Here is a 16,226-nt window from a genome sequence, read left to right as displayed (position 1 = left end):
GAGCAAAAAGCTTCCACCAACGTTGTAGTAAGTAGTAAGCTGGCCCAATCTCTCGCCCAGCTTCGCCTTCTTCCGCGACCAAGTGGAAGCGTTCAACGACAGCCTACAACCTTTCCGTGTTCCACAAGGTGGAGCTTGTTCAATGGAATGGAAGCCTAATCCGACCGTTGAGAAAGAGAAAGCGAGGACTACCGGCAAAAGGTTTTGATCGATCGATTGATTGGATCTTTGTAGAAGGGGTTGATGGAAGTGTGAGATCAGATAGACCGAGCACTGCTGCAGGATTTGACGTCTATCTATCTCACCACGTCAATGACGGCGGAAGGAATGTCCTTTCTGACGGCTCGTTACCGCAGCGCTCGTTCACACCAAGTATAGTGTCCAACCAGTATCAAACTACGCTCTGGCATTATGGAATGAAAGAGATGCCGGGTCAGTCAATTGCATTAGGTAGTAGATGCAGGACCCATCAGAACCGCAAGTGCATTCGCTATTCGATTTCATCCGCGATCGCACCTACCTACACTTCGGTAGGTCACCCTTTTGTCTTCTTTATGTCGCCATCTCATCACTGAGCTCCGATGGCTGGAGATGGCTTTTGCCGGTCAATCTTGATCCCTCTTCTGGCATAGTTTTGTTGGATCAAAGATCGGCAGGTGATCCGTCCTTTCTCCTCTGTCGTGGTTCTTCTTCCTTCCACTGACTTGAATCAAGTTCCAAGGCCGCCAAGAGCGTTCCTCGTCTCTCTCATCTTCAAAGAACTCTGTCTTTTGGTACCACTACACCCAACGTTCGCAGCGTAGCTTCCATTCCTGCCTGCTTGCTTCCACACACGCCTTGCATTCTGAACTGTTGGTTGCCCTTCCTTTCGTCGAACCCTGCTCCCACTGAGATGGAAAAGGAGCCCTGCCCAAACTGCACAGGTACGAGGGCGCCAATTGGATCGTACAGACCTTGACTGCCGCAAATTCTGGAGTTTGATACGCCCTATACATGACCCCGCTTTTGGTTCCAGAGGAAGAGAGGGGTCAGCGAGCAAGTCTTCCCCATCTTGACCAAAGGCAAACCACCCCCCCCCCCATGTTATGAAGCGTGGGGAGCGTGCATGACAAGAGCAGGTGGCTGCGGGCATGATGCATGGCACCAACCAATTCTTTGTCTCGCCACGCCAGCCACTTCATTCAATCAACTGTTCTCTTCTGGGACACTGGCAATGAATGTGCCATTGGGGTCTTCAAACAAAGGCCGGCCGGCTTCTGACGCCGCTGAATAACCTCACGTATATGCTTCGCTACGCTTACTGTCTTTCAAGACAAAAAAGAGGAACCACTCACTATCTTATAGTCAGAGACCACTCTTCGACTTGGAAAGCGCAACAGCTAACCGGTTGCTTGGTACCAAGTGGTCGGTTGGCTAAGAAGCGAGTGCTTTTTTGGTTTGCTCTGTGGCTTGTTTCTTTAGGGTGCCATGATCCTTCTCTCTGGAACAATCAATCGAGGGCACTGACTGACTGTATCAATCATCGTTCAGTGAGCTCGCCAATAGCACTTCGCTTGGCATGCAAGGCGGCTCAAGCGCCAGGTAGATGCGCGCGGGCGAAGGAGATGCATTTCAGGTATTGGTGGTACTGGACAAGCTCTCCGTCCATAATCTCTTTCTTCTTTCTGAGAAAAGTCCCATGACGACTAGGATCAAGAATTTCACTTTGAATTCTGGACCTCAACATCCTGCTGCTCATGGTGTTTCACAATCGGTATTGGAAATGAACGGAGAAGTGGTGGAACGTGCGGAACCGCATTTGGATCACTCCAGTGCGGCACGAAGCCGCTGACGCCGAGTCGGCTCCTATGCTGCTAGCTATGCCCTGCTTGGTCCCCTGGCACGGTGGAGGTTCCGTAGCGCGTCATGAGCACCAGGCAAAGTAGGGACGGTTGAGCAACTCAAGCGAACCGCCCTACCTTCCACACGGGACAGAAGGGAGAAGGTTGTGAAGGTGGCCTCGTTATCCACACCTCAGGTCGGATGAATGGTATCGGGTTTTCACGAGCGTTGGCGAGTCCTGGAGTGCCCGTCAAGGGCGCTAGCGCATACCCCGGGGTGATCATCACCACCTGCACCTCACATCTCGGCACAGTGGAACGTGTAACCCGCCTGCTGTCCCATTCAACTACACTTGCTCCAGTCATCCATAGCCTAACATAACGCAGCAGCGGAGGGACAACCCATCAAGCCAGCGGGGAGGATGGCACTACTGGCAAAGACCGTCTGGCGAAAACGCCGCAAGCGCGAAGCGTGGGAGGCCTGCGCCGGGGGAGCATAGGGGAGAGCCCGGACGGTGTCAGAGCCAGAGGAGGCTGGGTCATTTGATGGAAATGGAAGGTTCTTGGCTTGCTTGAAAAAAGAGGACCAATAGATCAATGAATAGTGCTAGTCAACGGTACGATAGACAGTGCTGCCTACACGCAAATGACTCGCAAAGCGGCATTAGTAGTGCCAAAGCACTCGCCAAAAAGTCGCTTTGCTAAAGGCTTTGCTCGTACCTTCCATTTCATAGCGCCTCGCCTTCCGGCTTTTCGAGTGCTTTCACCACCACCACTATAAGAAGACTGCAGCTGCTTGCTCATTCGGCTACCAAGCTTTGCGTCAGGCTTTGCGCTATTGAAATTGTTTGCCTTTCTTTGCGATGCACTATAGGATTTGCGAATGAATGCTGGGCCACCTCGAATGGCGTGAGCCGCATGCAGGGAAACCCGCACGTACGGTTTTGAGGGGGATCTGGCTGAAAGACCGGCCGGCGCCCACCCGACTAGAGGCACAGAGAAATTAATAGAGTACAAAACGTATCTTCAAGCTTTACCTTATTTGGATCCTTCAGAGGGCGATCACGGAGTCACAGAATGAAGTCCTCTGTTGATTTCAGAGGTGCTGACCCGCAGCGAGGCAGAGATGACTAAGTGACATATTCCATATGGCGACGACAACAACATGTCGTAGAAGGAGATAACTGGTGGTCGACCCAAAAAGACTAACGTATCTACAACTACATCCCCGAGCGGCAGTCAAACGGGGCGTGAATGCGAGATGCCAGCGGAATGATCGGCCGGACAGAGGCTAGGCTGCTTCATTCCTACCGCGTCCTTCCTTGTGTGTCGGAGATACAAAGCGAGTGCACCGGTCGGGAACTTGGTTGATCTCTTCTATGGCGAAGCATCCGAAGCAAGACTGCACTCTCACACGATCTTTGCCGAGAGATAGGAGCATTCGGTGGAACCGGTGAACTACACTTGCTTCTGGATAGATGTGTGGGACAGAGGGCTCGTGATACCTGCTGCCCTCCCTCTTCCTCTGCTTTTAGAACCGTGTGAATGGAGAGTGGGCAGAAGGGAAGGAGGTCCTCATACGGAGTCGGAGTCGCACACTTGAGCTGTGCGGGAGAAAAAAAAGGGGCCGGAAGGTTCATTCAAAGACGAAGTCAGCCCCTTATTCTGTAAAGGGGTGGATATTATGGATTTGGCCCTTGTAAAAATATGCAACGGAAGAGAGGAAAAAGGATGAAACACACGATATACGTGGAAAACCTCAAGAAGAGATGAAAAACCACAGAGAAGCTTTAACCTAGGGGCAAGACCGCAACCCTAGGAGAGAGAATATTATATTCCACTTAATCAACAACACAATACTAAGTGGGATTATAAGGGGGGAGACCCACCTAGGGTACCGAGCCACTCTCGGTTCTCGTGCCCATGGGACCGGGTCCATATCCAGACCCGGTTCCCTTACACAAGATATTCTAACATTCCCCCTCAAGCTTGGCATACATGTCAAACATGCCAAGCTTGCTCACATTTTTTTCAAATTGAGATATACATAAGGCTTTGGTTAAAACATCTGCAATTTGATCTTCAGACTTCACATAAGGCATGATCAACTCCTTTGAATCAATGTGTTCCCGTATGAAGTGGCGATCAATCTCCACGTGTTTAGTTCTGTCATGCAGGACGGGATTATTTGCAAGGTTAATCGCAGATTTGTTGTCGCAGTACATCTTTATCTTCTCTTTCATTTCAATTCCAATATCTACTAGAAGGATCTTCTACCATAGCATTTCTGTAACTCCCATAGCAACCGCCATGTATTCAGCCTTAGCATTGGATGTAGAACAAACTTCCTGCCTTTTACTTCTCCATACAACCAGGTTACCCCCCAGAAAGATGCAGTACCCTGTAGTAGACCTCCTAGTATCAGTGCACCCTGCCCAATCTGCGTCAGAGTATCCTTCAATATTAAGTTGGTCTAGCTGAGTATACAGTAATCCTTTCCCTGTGTCATTTTTCAGATACCCCAACACCCTTTCTGCACTCTTCTAGTGACAATCAGTAGGAGCATGCATAAACTGACTCAACACATTCACAGCATAGGTGATATCAGGGCGAGTGAGGGTAAGACAGATGAGCTTACCAACCAACCACTGATACCGACCTTTTTCTTCCTCATCCAGGATGTTGCCAGTCTTGATGCTTATCTTTGTACCAGACTCCATTGGAGTTAGAAAGGGCCTACATCCAAGTTTACCTGTCTCCTTTAAGAGATCCAGAGTGTACTTCCTTTGGCTCATAACAAGCCCTATTTTTGATCGAGCAATCTCTATCCCCAGAAAGTACCTTAGTTTTCCCAAATCTTTCAGATCAAATTCAGCAGCTAACCTCTCCTTCATCTTCTTTTTCTCTTCTTCGTCGTCACCTGTGACAATCATATCATCAACGTATACAAGAAGAAGACTCACCAAACCATTTCTCTGCTTGATGAATAGGGTGTGATCACCATTTCCCTGTTTGTATCCATTAGTCTTCATCACTATCCTTAGTCTATGAAACCAAGCTTTAGGAGACTGCTTTAGTCCATACAAGGCTTTTTTGAGATGACAACATTTTTCGCTTTGGGCATATCCAGGGGGCATGCTCATATAGACCTCTTCTTTTAGACGGCCGTTCAAGAATGCATTCTTGACATCAAGCTGGTCCATGCTTCACTTCTTTTGCACAACAAGTGCGAAGATGACTCTCATGGTTTTCAGTTTGGCAACAGGGGCAAAAGTTTCAAGATAATCAATATTTGTAATTCCTATTAAATTTCGCATAAGAGACAAATCTCTGAATAGGGTGAGAAGTACATGACCTGGTTCCCTTGCGCAAGGCTATGGGAAGCTCTTCATCTATTGGACTTGGGTTATCCAGGGAACTCACAGGATTGGGATTGGTTACATCAGCATCTTCAACCACATCTGTCTTCTTTCTGATGTACACCTGGCCGAACAGATGATCACGGGTTGTGGGCTGATCATACACAAAGTTCCCTTGCACAGGGCTGTCGCTATCACTTCTGACTGTCTCTGTCACACTGTGGCTGACCTTGTGCTCTAAAAAATCCATAAACTGAACCAGCTGCTCTGAGGAATACTCTTCCACACTTTTTCCTATACACTCCCCCTGAAGAGGATTCACAGGAAAATACGCCTCATGTTCATGAAAGGTAACATTTCGAGAGACATAAATTTTGGAGGTAGTACGGTCAAGACACTTATATCCCTTCTGAGTTGGAGAATACCCCAAGAAGACAGCTTTGACGGACTGAGGATCAAGTTTCTTAAGGGTTGGACTATGGTCATGAACAAAGCAAGTACACCCAAACACTCGAGGAGTAAGAGGCCAAGGGTTGTGAGTGGGCCTAAGAACAGAGTAGGGAGAACGACCATTCAACACACGAGTAGGCATACGGTTAATCAGATGGGCACTAGTGAGAAGAGCATCACCCCAGTAGCGCTTAGGAACATGCCTATGGAACATAATGGCACGGGTGACTTCTAATAAATGGCGATTTTTACGTTTGGCCACGCCATTTCTAGGAGGTGTGTAACTACAGGATGTCTCATGAATAATACCCTTGCTCCGCAAGAAATCATCTATAGATTGGGAGACATACTCCCGAGCATTATCGGTGCGGAAAGCTTGACAGAGGTTTGAAATTGGGTCTCAACAAATGCAACAAATTTTTTGACAATGATCGAGACTTCACTACATTCTTTCAACAGGTACACGAACGTACAACGGGAGTAGTCATCAATAAGAGTCATAAAATAATGAAAACCACGACAAGTGGGTACTCCCGAAGGACCCCAAACATCAGAGTGAACCAAAGCAAACGGACGAGTGGTTTTATTGAGAGAAATGGGGTACGAAGCCCTGACATGTTTAGCCAACTGGCAAACTTCACATGAGAAAGAATCAATAGAAACAGAGGTAAAAAGCCTTGGAAACAACTTCTTGATCAACTGGAAAGGGAGATGCCCAAGACGCTCGTGCCATCGCATAATGGTAGATTTGTCTTCCATGCCTGACAACCGTCCACTAGTGGCTGAGATCAAGGCAGACGCAACTTGCACGGGCAATCTGTAGAGTCCATCAATAACCGAACCAATCCCAATCTTCTTCCCCGTCACCAAGTCCTGCAGGGAACAATGATCAGCAGAAAAGATTAGATTACAATTGAGCTCTCTGGTAATACTGCTGACAGATAACAAGTTCACAAGAATATTGGGAACATGGAGAGCATTATGAAGATGATATTTATTCAACATGGACAAACTCCTTTTTCAGCCACAGAAATAGAAGACCCGTCAACCATAGACACGCGTTGCTGCCCTGAGGACAATTGTTATTCTTGAAACAGCTTCGGATTCCCTGTCATATGATGCGTAGCCCCACTGTCAACAATCCAATCACCAAGTGAGGGATTACCTTGATCGCTTGTGGCTACAAGAGCTTGAGCTAATTTAGCTCCTTCGGACGTGGAAGTTTCCTCGTGTAGTAGACAGCCGACTGATATAAGCTTGTAATTCCTTGATTTGATCAGAGGAAAGTTTTGACTTTTCAACAGTTGAAGAACTACCTGACAAGTCAAAAAAAAAAAAAAAAAAAAAAAAAAAAAAAAAAAAAAAAAAAAAAACCGACTAAAGGAACTAGAGCTTGATCTAGGATGTATCCAAGGCATGATCAGAACCACAATGCTATATCCAGTACCAGATCCCATTTAGTCATAGCCTCACCATTGGTAAGTCTCAGTATCAGGACATCAGAATCCATTCGACAGAAGGACCCCCGACTAGAAGGAGGACTACGAACAAGTCTTCTCAGGATGAATATCCAAAAAATCCACAGAATGCCCCAACTTGTTACAATGACTACAACGGCGAACAGAACGCTGTCCAGTCCCAAAGGCACGGCTAACAAATGCTGAGGGGAACTCCCATGGCTAGAGTCAATATGCATAACTTGACGACGTTGTTCCTCAGATTCCACCCGGGCATACACCTCCTCAATCCCGGGAATCTCGTCACAATTGAGAATTTGGCTCCGAATGGATTCAAATTCATCGCGTAAGCCTCCAAGGAAAATAAAAGTCCGGTCCATCCATTCTTTATCCCAATACAAGGCATGATCAGAACCACAATGCCAGTCATCATTCACATGGTAGTCTAGTTCCTCCCATTTAGTCTTCAGGGCTACAAAGAAAGAAGCTACAGACAAGTCACCATGTTTAAGAGAGTATATGTTACGTTTGATTTGGTACGTACGCAATACTCTCTTCTTACGGCCATACATCCGCGCAAGCACAGTCCACATGTCGTATGCAGTCGATTTACGCAAGATCAGAGGCTAAATATCTGCAGAAACAGAACTAATGATCCATACTTTCACCTGACTATCTTCCAATGCCCAAGTCGCCCATCGTGGATCCGTTTTTGAAGGTGCAGGTTTCTCCCCAGTAATATAGGGCAGGCGACCACGACTGGTTATCCCGATTTCTAAGGAAGCAGACCAAGAGAGATAGTTGTCCTTGCTTAGCCGGATGGAGGTGACTTGAACAGGCAAGTTCTCGCTCTTGGTATTGCTGCTCGTATCTAGGGCATCATCGATCTTGGGAGTCATCGCTTCAGCTATCACAATCACCAAAGAGAAGCAATACCCAGCACCAAAGACGACAGACAAGAGGCAGCGGAGGCGGAAGAATTACTGGCGGTGATAGCAGTGACGGCGGGGACGCAGGACAGGCGACGATGACGCCAGCGACGCAGGAAAGGGCGTGGGTGACGGCGCTGAAAATAACTCCGGCGACGGCGATGGAACAAGCGGCGGCGCTGGAACAGGCAGCGACGGCGGGAGACGAGCAGCGGCAGAAACGATGGAAACGCACGATCACAGAGCAAAAACCCACACACGGTAGCTTTGATACCATGTAGAAATATGCAACGGAAGAAAGGAAAAAGGATGAAACACACGATATACATGGAAAACCTCAAGAAGAGGTGAAAAACCATGGAGAAGCTCTAACTTAGGGGCAAGACCGCAACCCTAGGAGAGAGAAGATTATATTCCACTTAATCAACAACACAACACTAAGTGGGATTATAAGGAGGGAGACCCGCCTAGGGTACCGAGCCACTCTCGATTCCCGTGCACATGGGACCGGGTCCATATTCCGACCCGGTTCCCTTACACAAGATATTCTAACAGCCCTAAATCTAAATTCACCTAATTATATGAGATCTCTTGGCTGGGCGTGGCCCTCATTAAGGCGTTATTGATCCCCATTTGAATCTTGCCTTTTTGTTTTTGTCTACCGTGTTAGTGATGGTTGGAAATTGTGGGGATTGGCCGTTGGTTCTTTGAAGGAGATTAAATAACTGTGGTGTGCTGTAGTTTGGCTAGGAGCTGAAAATTGTGCTAGTGGTGATTGCATGCACTTATTTTCAGTGTTTTGAGTTGATTTGTTAGTCATGTACAATGTCTATGGTCCATCTAATGTTCATTTGATGAGCTTTGGCCTCTGCTGGAATTTGTCTTTGCATGAGAAAGTTGCAACTCTGTCTTATCCCTTTCTTGGGATTAGATACTGAAAGGCTTACACTGCAAGTGTTTCGAGCAAGTTGTGGATTATGTTGCATTTCCTTTGAGCAGGTGTGCATGATTGAAGTTTACTTATTTTCTATTGCTGCTTTAGCTCCATCTTTTTGCCTGCTCCAAATAGACCACAATGGTAGCTTGAGTAGCAGCAACCTTAAGGCAATTCCAGATGGTAAATTTTTGTGCAGATGGTTCCTAATTGTATGCCTTAAAAAGACCAATTATATACATGATTAGAGAATACTCTGTTTATAGTAAAGCAATTTTTTCTCTTCAGAAGCTTGCAACTGGAGGAAGGTACCTCTATTAACTTGTTTGATATGCCATATATGTATGTCGTTGTAATGCCTGTTGCTTTCCTGTATTTGTATTCTGTAGTACTTGTCAATTTTTTATAAATACACTTGCAATTGTGGGACTTCTATTTTCTCTTGCCAGTGCTTTCTTGAGGAGAGCCGCCAACTAACGCGCCTTCCTCCTCATTATTCAACTGTTGAAGGTGACCTTATGGATCCATTTGAATTGGTAGGTCTTATCATGCTCTTTTAGGGTCTTCACTTCTGTTAGCCCCAAGCATTGCGTATGATTTTTCTGCTTATGTATCTCAGTTGGCAAATTTATCTTAGTTTGCGGAAGTTCACTTTAAGTTGTCAAGGCAGCATAGCAAAGATGTTAACTCATTTTAGGCTAGATAAATTACATTAAACCTATCAAATTTACTTGTCGCTCTGCAAATAAGTGCTCGAAGAGTAGGCTGCATTTTTAGCAATTTGCATGATAACATCATGTGGATGTGTGCATAAGATTCTAAATGCATGTATATTGTCATTAGGATATCGGGATTGCATTTACCTACTTTCATCTGCTTGTTAGTTTATCTTGCACTTCTTACGGATTTGTTTTAGCTTGCCTTTCACCAGTCTAGGATACCATATACGAGAATGTATGCAAATATTTTCAGAATTGAACATCGAGTAATTTTATTAATGTGCAAAAATTTTTATCCATAGGCTGCATATCTTTCAATTAATTTGAATCAGTCAGTGCAAAAGGGTTTGGCATTTGTTACAAAAAAACATTGCTGCCCTATCTTGTATTGTTCAGTTGATCATAATACATGCCCACAATATACTTGTTTAGGATGAAAGTCAATTACTAATGGTTAGAACCATGTTCAAGAAGGACGTCACCATTTTTTAGTTATTTGGTAGACAATATTTTGTTATTATTACAATTGTGTCTCATAGCTTTCAAATGATTATGATGGTGCTCGTTGGGCAAGATTCTTTGGTGATTGTGGGTTTTTGCTTTAGGAGTGGAAAAAGTAATCTTAGAGAAAATCTTGCAGGTCGCGGGAGCATGCTGAATCCAAATTGTTGTTGCAAGTACAACAGTTGTTTTAGTCTATGAATGTCATGTGGAGAAGTTTTCATATGTTATATGCAATCAGCTCTTATTCTTGAGTCCTCGGTACTTCATTAGAGCTCAAGTGCAGCACTCCTGTAAATATCATTGCATTAGAAAGAAAGGAAACATGGAATCATTGGGTGTTTATTAATGATGGTGAATGATGTCATTGGAGTTCTCCCATTTTGTTGCCCCTATTAGTTCTTCTTTTGCAAATGAAATGAGAAGGGAAGCTTACACATGATCGTTGATCCAATATCTTTAGGCTAACCCAAAGTCATCAACAAAAAAAAAAATTGTCGAGTTGTTTCTCTAAATAGAAAAGTTAAAGGTAAAGAAGTAAGGGTGGACCATGTGGAGACCTGTTAAAGACTTTCCAACCTAATGTCCTGGTGCTCCTTGGCTTTGTCTTCTTTTGCTGGAGTCTTGCACGTCAAATGGAGCTTGCTTTTTTCACCTGTGTCACTTTGGTCAACATGGAACATGCAATCCAATGGAAATCAAATGCTTGGGAATATTGAATAAGAAGACAAGTGCTAGAGAAGGCTGACAGGTGGACTCATGCAGTCTCGCAGTTTTTAAGCACAAGAGTAAAGTGCATTCTGTGGAGGAGAGGTTAAACCTTTGCAACCACTCATCTGGACAAATTATCGTGGAAAACACATTCTTAACTCTATCAGCCAAGAGGTAAGGTGGTCACAAAAGAGAGGGTCAATTAGACACGAATAACCACCTATAGCCAACAGAAAAAAGGAAATACTTACTGAGGAAATACTAACATGTTTTGCCGATAATATTTACTTTATTATGTGTTTCATTGTGTTAAAGATGATCTCTTTATTTATTTTAGGTGGATGTCAAAGTCTCAAGGAATCTTTTGCAACAACGTCTTCAAGGCTCACATGATATCACACCATCAAGAGTAAGTAGCGGTTTGCCTACTACAAATTCCCCACTTTTCTTTTCCTTTGGAAGCTTCTTTACGGAAAAGGAGGACAGACTGAACTGGGTATATTATTTTTCCATGATAACATATTTCAACCAACAAATTCCTTCAAGTAAGTATTTCCCTTACAATGATTTATATGATTTTTATAATAAAAAGCCCTTAAAAGTATACGGCGTGGTGATTTCACATATATCACTATATTTTCTTATGTAAATGATCATCAATAAAGAGAAAAACGTAGTTAACTGGAATGTAGCACTGCTTTTCAAAAAATGGCAAAATAAATTTATCGCAATAATATTGCAATGTCTCACAACGTTTATGTCTGTTTTAAAGCCGTTCTTTTCTCTTCAACTTATATTTCCTCTTTCAAAAACGAACCTGCACATGAACATGTTTTGTTGTAACAAGAGACTGTTTGATGGTTTCTTCCTAATATGTTGATCTTGCTTCTGTTGTATCATGAAAATGTTTGATACTTTCTTCCTAATAGGATGAAATTGGTTCTATACCATACATGGCGAGCACTGCAGGTGGACTTTTAGTTCATTCAAGTTGCCTTTGTCATAATTCGCTCGTGAAGCCACTTGGATTTGGCTAGTCTGTCATATCGGTTGTGCTGCAGGTAAGAGGGTGTGGCTTGGGTACCAGGTTCTAACATGACAATTAATTAAAAGTTGGATAAGGTTATCTGCAAATACATGCAACCTGCGAAGAGGGTTGTAAATAAAAATTTTAAATTAAAAAAATTAAGTACTAAATTCTGGGATACTTTAAATATATTATTGAACAACTAAAATAGAACAATATGTAGCTGCGTTACATACTTTTTAATCTTAAGTGTGCAGCCTGTTTGAACCATACGGAAGTGCCCAAGTATGAACATGGGTGCGTCAAGTGTCTGCCGGTATTGTGAAAGTACCCTTTGTTTCATAGGTTAAGATGATTTTGTGGTTGAGTACTAAGTTTATCGTTTGAACCAGCTAGTACTTGTTGAGTTGACTGAATCTGCGATCCTCAGTTTATGACCAAAACATGGGTTTGAGGCCGGATGGAAGAAGGGTTGGACGGTGGATCTGAGATTCCCAATGATCTGGTTTGGAAGTGCTCCCTAAAATATATTTTGAAGATTGGTGAAAGGTTACCCCGCTTAGATTTTTCTAATGTTTGTTTTGTTAATTAAAGTAGCCAACTGATAACATAAAATTGCTTGTGGATAGAACATAAAATGCGCAACGTTGCTTTAAAATTTTACGATTCGTCGGAAAAAAATTATTCTTTTAAAAAAGTTTTACGAATCAACATAACTTTTGTTTTCTAACATCTTTTGCCAATTTAACTTGCACGTTGGAATTACCGAAACGGTATTTTCAGCGAGCTGATTTACATTCCGGCATTAAAGAAAAATTGACAACCCAAAGGTATGTGGAAGCCAACGGTAGGAGGGTGGAAGGTAGGTTAAAGAAAGGAAGTAGCGTGAACAAGGTAAGGTGGTTACTATTGTGATAAATAAAAAATAACTAATAATAGTGTTAAAAGATGTTTAAACAAAAAATATATATTCACTTTTGAAATAAAAAATAATTAATCATGAATCATTAAGAATAGCATTAAAAGACATTTGAGGAAGACAATATACACTCGCTTGATTCATGTTAAGCGCAAAATATTAAGCTTGGAAATTCATGTTGTAAATTCATTGCTTGTAATTGTTTCCAAAAGTAAGCTGCTTAACTTAAAGCATGAATAAATATATATTAATTATTATAAATTGTAATTGTTTCTTTTGGTTTTTAATTTGTTTACGGATCAACCTCAAATGAGCGTGAATTGCCCCCGTCCTCTCTTTCCACCCACAGTTGGGCGAGAGTGAATCAAGCACCACTTTATATGAATTTTTAATAACAGTCACTACAGAAATAGCAATTAAAGTATTTTTATGCAAATGAATGGATAACAAATTAGACAAGGCAGTCAACATCATGATTAACCTTCAGAGAATTATCGGCTTGCATATTTAACATTTTCTGCATTAAATTTACCAAGCAATGTAAAATTATTATTCAGCAGGATAGAGAAAGCTACAAAAACCAAAGCATGGTATATATGTGAATATGTTAGCATATAATATATTGGGGAACAGGGGTGGAGAACCAGAAATTTCTAGTCGAAGACCGCTAGTTATAAAATTTTAGGAGCGCCAATATGTAAATGAGGAAAATTTCACTGAAGTATTCATATGAACTAAAAAGTTTTGTGGGTCTATGCGGGGCAATTGACCACACGGTGCCAGCACTGCCTCTGCCCCTGTATACATGAAGGGAAGAATTGCAACTGAAAATACTTTTGTTGTTCATTCTCCGATGTTATCTTCATTTGCAACGTGAACGTGCGGATAAGCTTTACGTGATTTGGTGAACTTTGTTTAATAATTCAAAAAGTTGAAAGTAAAAATCAAATTAAAAATTTTCTTTTAACAAAACATAAACGTTGATGCTGTTATTCAGCATGACAAACGACATGAAAGGAGGGTGGATTAGGAGTAGGGATGTAGATCAGATTCGGATCGGACATATCTTTAATCATATCTGTTTTTTCAGATATTCATATATTCGGATTCAGATTCGAATTCGAATAAATCAAAGTCATATCTGAATCTGAAATCCGATTTTACAATCCGAATCTGATTTTTATATTTATATTCGAATCTGAATTTTGAACCGGATTTTGCCATTTTCTAAGTATTAGATAGAGGATATTTGTCTAAAAATGAATCCGATCCGAATTTATATCCGAATCCAATCCGATATTCATGTATATCCGAATCCGATTGGATGTCATTTACTAAATCTGAATCTGATTCGATTTCTTAATCGGATATTAAATTTTTATTCATATCCGTGTTTTCGAATCGGATCGGTCGGATATCCGATTCAAATCGGATATATTGACATCCCTAATTAGGAGTTCGAGAAAAGATGGCAATGGAGGACGCTATTGTCGATGGCCAACATCTTCGTCAGTGTTATCGTTTTGTCCCTCGCTTCTGGTGCGTGACTCATCTTCGTCGGTGTTATCGTTTTGTCCCTCGCTTCTGGTGCATGACTCATCTTCGTCAGTGTTATCGTTTTTTCCCTCGCTTCTGGTGCATGACTCAATTGGAGGTGACTTGGTAAAGTGCTCATGTTTTGAAAATTTCCAGCTAGTCGCTGAGTTTGAACAATGTAAATGGATTTGATATATTCGATTGTTAACATGAATTAGATTCTAGTGTACTGAATTTTTTGATGAATTCAAAACTCACTAAAAGCCAAGTTCAAATTTGATTAGCAGTTTCATGCCCAAACCTGGAGTATGTGTCTGTTAAAAGATAAAGTTTGGATGAGACAGAACTAGACAGGTTACAACTCTGATGTGATTGGGGATTAATCCTCCTTCTCACCTGGAATATGTTTTTGTTAAAAGATGAAGGGGGCGTTTGGATGGCAGCAGAATAGTGAGCTTTGCTGCAGCCCTTTTTTGCATGTTATGGCAGAACCAATAGAGCCCTATGGTTGGCAAACTTGTGCTTTGAACTTGGATCAAGGTCACTGCTTAAAAGAGTTGAGTTGGCAACAAAAATTCTATTTCTTGGAAGATTGTGAAGTTTTCTCGGTTAATGAATCTTGAAACGGACTCATCACTTGACAAATCACTACGTAATTGTAATTGGCTAACAGAAATCAAAAGACCACGTTTCTGACTGTAATGATTTTTACTTCTATTACAAAACAAATTTTTCACTTTTATTAAATGCAGATAGAGAAAGTTTGTATCATATCTACATTTAAAATTTGAATTGCAAAATTGAATCTGACCCGAATCCTGCTTTTAAATTGCCATCGGAAGTCGAACTTTTAAATATGCCACCGAATCGGATCCACATTTTATATTACTTAAAAACTGACTTTCGAAATCAAATCCAAACCCAATGTTTAAATTTTAATTCGAATCTGATATCTTTTTTTTTTTTAATCCAATTCTAGGCCGCCCCACTTGTGAATACTCTCCAAATTAGTAACTTGGTTTCAAACCACATATTGTAATAAAATAATAAGTACTTAATACTCTCGTGAGTGGTGACAAATTAAGTTGAGACTTGCTTCAAGAATTTCAACTACATCTCTTCGTATGTGGTCGATCGATCAACATAACTTTCCTGGTCCTTTTTTTTCCTTATTTTGTGATTCTTGAGAGAAATTCATGTCTGTGACGGTGTTATTCCGGTTGTGTAGTTGAAGTTCGATCATCTAGCTTTCCATTGAAAATCACCAGGGTTCCAGTTAAATTGGTATAAATATACTCTCCTCAATTTTTTTTCCCTTAAACATTGTGAGTATCTTTTAAATTTGTCTCAAAGATTGTACCAGATTTATGGAACATTTGTTCTAATGTTTTCTAAATATGCTTGAAGGATTTATGAAACACTCATAAAATGTCTTTACTACCAAACATTCTCGCATTTCCTTAGCAGAATTAAATCTATAGGGCACTTCTTTATTACATTAAATTGAAGATCGGTACAATTGAGCAATATTGCGATTACTTTGTTCGCCAAAACTCCACATGTCGATTAATTTTCGTTGCCAAGTATGTTGTCTCCACTTTCAATGCAGTTTGATTAGTTAGACGGCTTTTCACACGATAGGACACCCTTTTTGGGAATAATGAAAAATGTGTTGGACGTCAAACCAAATATTTTTTCCTGTTCTTATGAAATATCAGCAAGTATCCAACATTAAGTATTAGAAAAATGAAAATAGTTTCGTGCATTTTTCTACAGGCTGCACGGCCTAGAGGCCGAACTTCGAGACGCAATTAATTGAACAATCAAGAACATGAGCGAGTCACAAAGAAATTATATAAAACTA

General features: G+C 41.9%; 1 pseudogene; it reads right to left on the bottom strand.

Annotated features, from left to right (window-relative positions):
• Positions 1-2,397: 2,397 nt before the first annotated feature.
• LOC116260599 (uncharacterized) lies at positions 2,398-5,429 on the bottom strand (annotated as a pseudogene).
• Between the last annotated feature and the right edge of the window lie 10,797 nt (positions 5,430-16,226).

Source organism: Nymphaea colorata, chromosome 9 (genome assembly GCF_008831285.2).
Source record: "Nymphaea colorata isolate Beijing-Zhang1983 chromosome 9, ASM883128v2, whole genome shotgun sequence".
Lineage (NCBI taxonomy): Eukaryota > Viridiplantae > Streptophyta > Magnoliopsida > Nymphaeales > Nymphaeaceae > Nymphaea > Nymphaea colorata.
The sequence above is the reverse complement of the archived record's forward strand: the minus strand, read 5'-3'. Positions and strand labels throughout refer to the sequence as shown.